Source organism: Dipodomys spectabilis, unplaced genomic scaffold, assembly GCF_019054845.1.
Source record: "Dipodomys spectabilis isolate Male_0828 unplaced genomic scaffold, ASM1905484v1 ptg000227l, whole genome shotgun sequence".
NCBI classification, from domain to species: Eukaryota; Metazoa; Chordata; class Mammalia; order Rodentia; family Heteromyidae; genus Dipodomys; species Dipodomys spectabilis.
Window position 1 is genome coordinate 6,288,367 of NW_024870904.1, and position 6,326 is coordinate 6,294,692.

The window sequence follows — 6,326 nt, forward strand, 5'->3', positions numbered from 1 at the left end:
AGGGGGCTGTCTCCCCTATGGGAAAAACGCATCCAAATCCCCTGCCCATGGTAACTTGGGGGTCAGGACCTCTCCATTGTGTGTCAGGGGGTCCTTCCACCTGACTTTCACTTGGGGCTTAGGGTTTAGTTGTCCCCAGTGCTTCTGAAATCTGGATTCAGGTGCCCATTTTGAATAATTTAAAATGTTAACAGTAAACCACGCTATCTGCAACTGTATATTGGGCCTACCTCCCCCTTTTTTGTAAAAATTGCTCCATAGTATATTGGTGATTTCTTTCTATATTACTTGGACTTGGAGATTATAGAGAATTCCTGTAGTATGATGAATGTGCCATTTGTCAAAAAACTGTCTTCTGCCTCTTTTGCAATGCCAGTGACCTCCTCTTTTCGGGCAGTACTCCTGGCTTCTGGCCTGGTCAGTTCAGCCTCCTGAGTAGCAGAATTGCAGGTATGAAGGATGGATGCCTGATTTACTTGAGATTTTTAACCACCTTCTTTCATGGACAATACAATGAAATAAATGCTTCCCCTTGAAAAGGGAAGAGGGCAATGATTGGAGAAGAGTGCTGAAGATCAGTGTGTGATCTCTAGTGCAGGGTTGGTTACAGGCTCGTTAGTTCATCCACAGATGCTGGGGAAAGTCCACATTCAAATGATTGTGCTTGGAAAATCCACCAGGTGTTTTGGGGACACCACCTGCATTGACTCAGGGCCTCTTTGCCCATTTACTTCTTGTTTTCTCTCTCTCTTTTTCATCGTCCAGGTCATGTAGAGAGGGGTTAGTTTACTCAAGTAATTCATTAAGTATATTTTGTCCAACTCGTTACACCTTCCCTCACCTTTCTCCTATTTTCCCTATCTTGACAATCCCGCTGCCCCTTTCATAAATGACTTGTTGTACCATCTATCCTTTTGGATGTCCTGGATGGTAATTCTTGCTGTTGGATTCTCCACTAGGATTTTCTGAATCAGAGCCAGAGGAGCAGAATCAATTTTTTTCCAGGGCTTGAGATATGTTTTCTTTTCTTTCCAATCACAATATTCTGGACAACTGTCACTGGGCTCTTCCCATGGTAAGTCTCCAGCCAACATTGCAGTAAGAACTATGCCACAGGACCAAACATCAACTGGTTCTGCATGACATTCTTCCCTCTTCAGAAGTTCTGGAGCCACATAAGGTAAAGTACCACACATGTTTTTCAAGAAACGCTCACAATTCTTATGGCGAAATACTGTGGCCAAGCCAAAGTCACAGATTTTGAGGTTATCCCTTTTGTCCAAGAGGAGATTTTCTGGCTTAATATCTCTATGAGCTATTCCAATACCATGCAGATAAAACAGCCCTGCCATGAGTTGATGGAAGAACCTCTGAGCATCTTCCTCAGGCATGCCTATATCTGGCTGTATTCTATCAAAAAGGTCTCCACCACTACAGTATTCCAAGAATAGATATCGCATATTGCCTTCTCTCCTGTGACCATAGAATTTCAAAACATTCTCATGGTTTAACATTTGATTAATGCAGATTTCTTTCTTAATATTTTCCGGAGAGTTCCTGGCCCGTTTCATGTCTAAAATCTTCACTGCAACTGCCTGTTTAGTTGCTCTATTCACAACAAGCTGAACTTTTCCATAGGTACCTTTTCCCAGGGTTTTCACCAAGTCCCAGTCTCCGCAAAAGGGCACTCTCATGACTTTTCCAATCAGTCCGGCAGACTTGTCCTGGGCCAGCCACCTTGATGCACCTTTGTTTTCCGTGAAGAAACCTGCAAATGAAGCTGCCATGATTACAGGTAGAGGTTAATGTCTCCTGAAGGGATTAAGCAACCAACGTGGGTCAGATGGACCCTTGTTCTGTTGCTTACAACCGCCACTGAGAAGAGGCTGAATCCACCAGCCTGAGCCTTCGCCACTGCCTCTGTTCCTGGGAGCTTTGTCCTTTCTTGCTGGCTGTGAGGTTTGCCCTAGGAGTCTTGGTCACCTCAGCCTGTTCTGGAGCCTCTGTTTGAAGTCCTTTTCCTGCTCGCTCTTCACCTCCTTCCTCCAGCAGCCTGGACCAAGCAAATGAAGTCCAGGCCATGCTGCTCTTCTTTATATGCAGGACATGATGAACCCACCCTTCCCTTTCTGGGAGGGTTTGCCCTTGCAGAAGACTTCAGGAGCAGGGTGTGTCTTGTCTGGCCCCTGCCTTTAATCCTGGCTACTCCAGCGGCTAAAATCTGAGTATGTAGGTTCCAAGCCATCTAGAGAAGGAAAGTCTGAGAGAACTTTTTCTTTCATTTATTACCAAAAACAAACAGGCAAAAAACTACAAGTGGAGCTGAGACTCAAGTAGTAGAGAACAAGCCTTGAGCACAAAATCTTAGGACCCAGGACGAGAGTTGAAGCCCTAGCACTTGCACAAATTCTTCATGAATTTTTGTGCTTTCTTCAAGTACTCAGCTTCATCAATGTAGGCACATCTTTGTTTGTTACCTTTCTAACCTTTCTAGTCGTGGTAATTTTCTCAAGATTAATGGCCTTCTCTGGGAGTGGAGAAAATGAAATCATCATTGGTGGGTTGTTGTTTTTTTTTTAATCAGTCGTTGGTCTTGAACTCTAGGCCTGGGCATTGTCCCTCAGCTCTTTAGCTGAATTCTAGTTCCACTTCCGGTTTTCTGAGTGGTTTATTGGAGGTAAGTTCCTCACCGGCATTCCTGCCTTTGAGGCTGGGCATCTCAATCTGCAAATCTCAGCCTCCTGAGTAGATAGGATTACAGACCTGGGCCACTGGCACTGGACTGGTTGTAGGTTTGTTGGTGAGGGGAGAGTCTCCCACTTGTCCCATAAAGTTTAGAGAATGCCCCAAATTCTACTTATGCTTGCGGGAGGGTGTGTCCTCATAGTCACCCACAGGAGCTTGGTGTGGCATGCCCAGGACTCTAATCCTGGCTACTGAAGAGGCTGAGATATGAGGATATATGTTCCAGGAGAGGTAGAGCTTTGTTATCACCAATTTACTAACAAAATAGCCAGAAGTGGAGCTGAGGTTCAAGTGGTAGAGTACAAGCCTTGAACACAAAAGTTAGGTCCCTAGACCAGACTTGAAGCCCTAGTGCCGGCACTAAAACCTTCAGGAATTTGTGTGTTTGTTTACAGCAAAGATCTCAGTTTCATCGATGTAGGCTCTTTTCCTTGATATCTTTGTGGTTGCCTTTTGGTCATGACAGACTTCATAATTGTCTCCAGTTGAGTGGGCTCCTGGGTGAGTAGAGAAAAAAAGAATCTCATAGTTTTATCCACAGGGGTAATAGGTATGAGGAGAGCCTCCCACTTGCCCCAGGAGGTTTGGAGGTGGCCTAGGTGAAGCAGCCTGGAGTTTGCACATCAGTCTTATTCCTACCATCCATCTGATATTGAGATGTTTAATGAGCTTCAATGACATTGAGTGCTGCAGGAAGTGGATTCTTAATTACTGAATGGTGGACTCCAAGTGCCATTTAGAGCAGTGTTCCTAGAGTATTCAAACCATAGAAACTAGGAATGCTGAAACCTCAAGCAGAGCTGACAATGTTGTCCACACAAAAGTAGCTGGGTCTACAGTTCAGGTGCAAATGTGAAAGATGGTGAAGTTTGTTGTCAGATATTTCTTCCCCTTTTTACATCTGATTTGGCAGGCTGTGCAAATGAAAATATTAGCATATGATAGCATATTCTTGCTAAGACTCAGCTGTAGTGGAAGCATTTTTCTTGAATTCAGATGTGTGTGTGTGTGTATGTGTGAGTGTGTGTGTGATGCTGGAGTTGTGATGGAACCATAGGGAATGTTCCCCTTGATTGTCTGTGAGAAATTGCTCCATAGGTAAAATTTGAATGATGTGGAAACAGTGTAGTGAAGGAATCAAATACTGAGCTCAGTAGAAAAATGGAGTTTGTTGGAAGGAAATCTCAGGTAGAAATAGGATTGGGGCAGGGTGTGGCTGAGGCAGAACTTCAGGGGGATTTTCATGTTATTGGGACTTAAACCCTGATGTAGGTAGATTTAGGTGGTCAGACTTGCTACTGGTAATCATTGTGGGAAAGAAGGAATAAGACTGGAGACAGGAGGCGCACTGAGGATGCTAGCATGCTCTATGTGAGTGGCTGATGGCTCATCTGAGTTAAAGAACAAATCTGAGATCAGCAGGCCAGTGTACAGCCTTGAATGTCCTTAGCTGGGGGAAGAAAAAGAGCCCAAGATTGATTGTTTTAAGTCAAAAAGATCGGTGAGTCCAGTTATAGAAAAGCATAGCCCCAAGGGCCTTGAATACTACCTTTGTTGATGCTGATTTGACTAACCTGTGTTGTCCATAGCACTCTCCTTTTCCTAAGTAGAGCTCACAAAATCCAGCTGGAGTCAGGGGATAGTGGTAGGGTTGTTCTTATACTTTTTTGGTCTGTGACTGTGATTATCAGCATACTATATTTAGCAAACATGTATGTAGAACATTGTTCAATTAGAAGGAATATCAGGGCTCTTAAGTTTCCTGAAACAATCATGATACCTGTTGCATGATTGCTAGTAAGAGTTGAATTTCAATTTCTCTTAATACTGAGATGGAGTCATGAGGATAGACTGCTGGCATAATTCTCAGTAAAGTGATAGCATCCTCAGACCCTAGGGTGGGCAGGCATCTGTCCCTGCATGCTGTTGAACCAGAACTTCTTGGGCTATCATAAGTTGGGCCCTGACATTGCTCTGAAGAAACTTGTCCAGTACTTACTTTCCAGTGTTGTCCCTACCAGGTATAAACTGCTAAGATATATAGCTGTCTTTCTGACCACGTGCTTTGAAGGTGGGTGCATCTCTTCAATGCTTCCTATACTATTTTCAGTGTTTTTGGAATTTATAGTGGAAGTGCTCTCCTGACTTTGATCAGAACTGAGAGACTTCTAGGCATCTGTGTTGTACTCTGAGGTTCTTTCTTCACATCTATGAAAACATACAAAATAAAAAGTTTCTCTGCATTTCTTTTAAAGTCTCTTCTACCTCTCTCTTTTATTTTTTTAATTTTTTTTTTGGGTCCGGTCGTGGGGCCTGAACTCTGGGCCTGGGTGCTGTCCCTCAGCTCTTCAGCTCAATTCTAGTGCTCTACACCACTGGAGCCACAGCACCACTTCCGGCTTTTTTCTTTTTGCTTATGTGGTGCTGAGGAATCGAACCCAGGGCCTCAGGCATGCAAGGCAAGCGCTCTACCACTGAGCCAGCTTCCCAGCCCCTCTTCTACCTCTTTCTCACCTAAGGCTTGTGTTCAGTGTGAGCTGTGAAATGCATGTTCCAGGTCAGTTGAGGTACATGCACTTTTCATGGTGATAACTTCAGTAAAGAGTCTGTTCACATTCTCCCTACTGAATACCTCATTTTCTTCAGTGATATTTGTAAGGTCTGCCCCGGTCCCTGCAGGCCATGTACAGACACCTCCCTATCTCTTGGCCAGGTTTCTGCCCAGTACCTGTCTTACGTAGGAACCTGCCACATCTGGAAGCAGACAGTTTCCTCTCCTGTTAGTTTACATCGTGGTCATTCCTCTCATATGACTATAAGAAGTTTCCAGGCCCTGAGGTCACATCTAGATCCAGTGTGGCCACACCTTTCTTCCACCTGACCACACCTATCACTGTCCCATAAGTCCTGGCTTCAGGGTGGGGTTCCCCTTTAGGCCATGCCTCTCCACCATGCAACCACTGTGCAGTACTTCTGTAAATAAACTTCTTTTCCTGTCTGAATACCACAAGATATTCTTTTCATTGTCTACCTCATGAAACTATCTATTGACTATACTTTACATTAATAACTTAAAAGCTTCGATTTCAACTCACCAATGATATAGTAAGAAGTTTGTTTCATTGCTTATAAGGACTTGTGACTTTAAATGCATGAAGGATTTTCTTGGGTTCTTCTTCTTATATTCTTTTGAGTTCAGTCTTGGGGCCTGAACTCTGGGCCTGGGCTCTCTCCCTCAGCTCTTCAGCTCAAGGCTAGTACTCTGCCACATGAGCCACAGCACCGCTTCCAGCTTATTTCTTTTTGCTTATGTGGTGTTAAGGAATCGACCCCAGGGTCTCATCCATACAAGGCAAGTAGTACCACTGAGCCACTTTCCCAGGTCAGATAGGTTTTATTTTTTTTAATGGAAAGTCTCTACAATTCAGTCATAGTTGTATGGTGCACAGCCAGGAAGAGTTCTGTTGGGATTCTGGCTGTGAGCCCTCCAACCACCAATGGTGGAAGACAGTCTGTGTCTCCTGGAAGTGCTCCTTTAGGGTGTGGTTATTCCTTATGGAACTGCGGTCCTCCTGGGATAT

General features: G+C 44.2%; 1 pseudogene; it reads right to left on the reverse strand.

The window, feature by feature from the left end:
* Positions 1 to 615: 615 nt before the first annotated feature.
* LOC122123352 lies at positions 616 to 1,694 on the reverse strand (annotated as a pseudogene).
* Between the last annotated feature and the right edge of the window lie 4,632 nt (positions 1,695 to 6,326).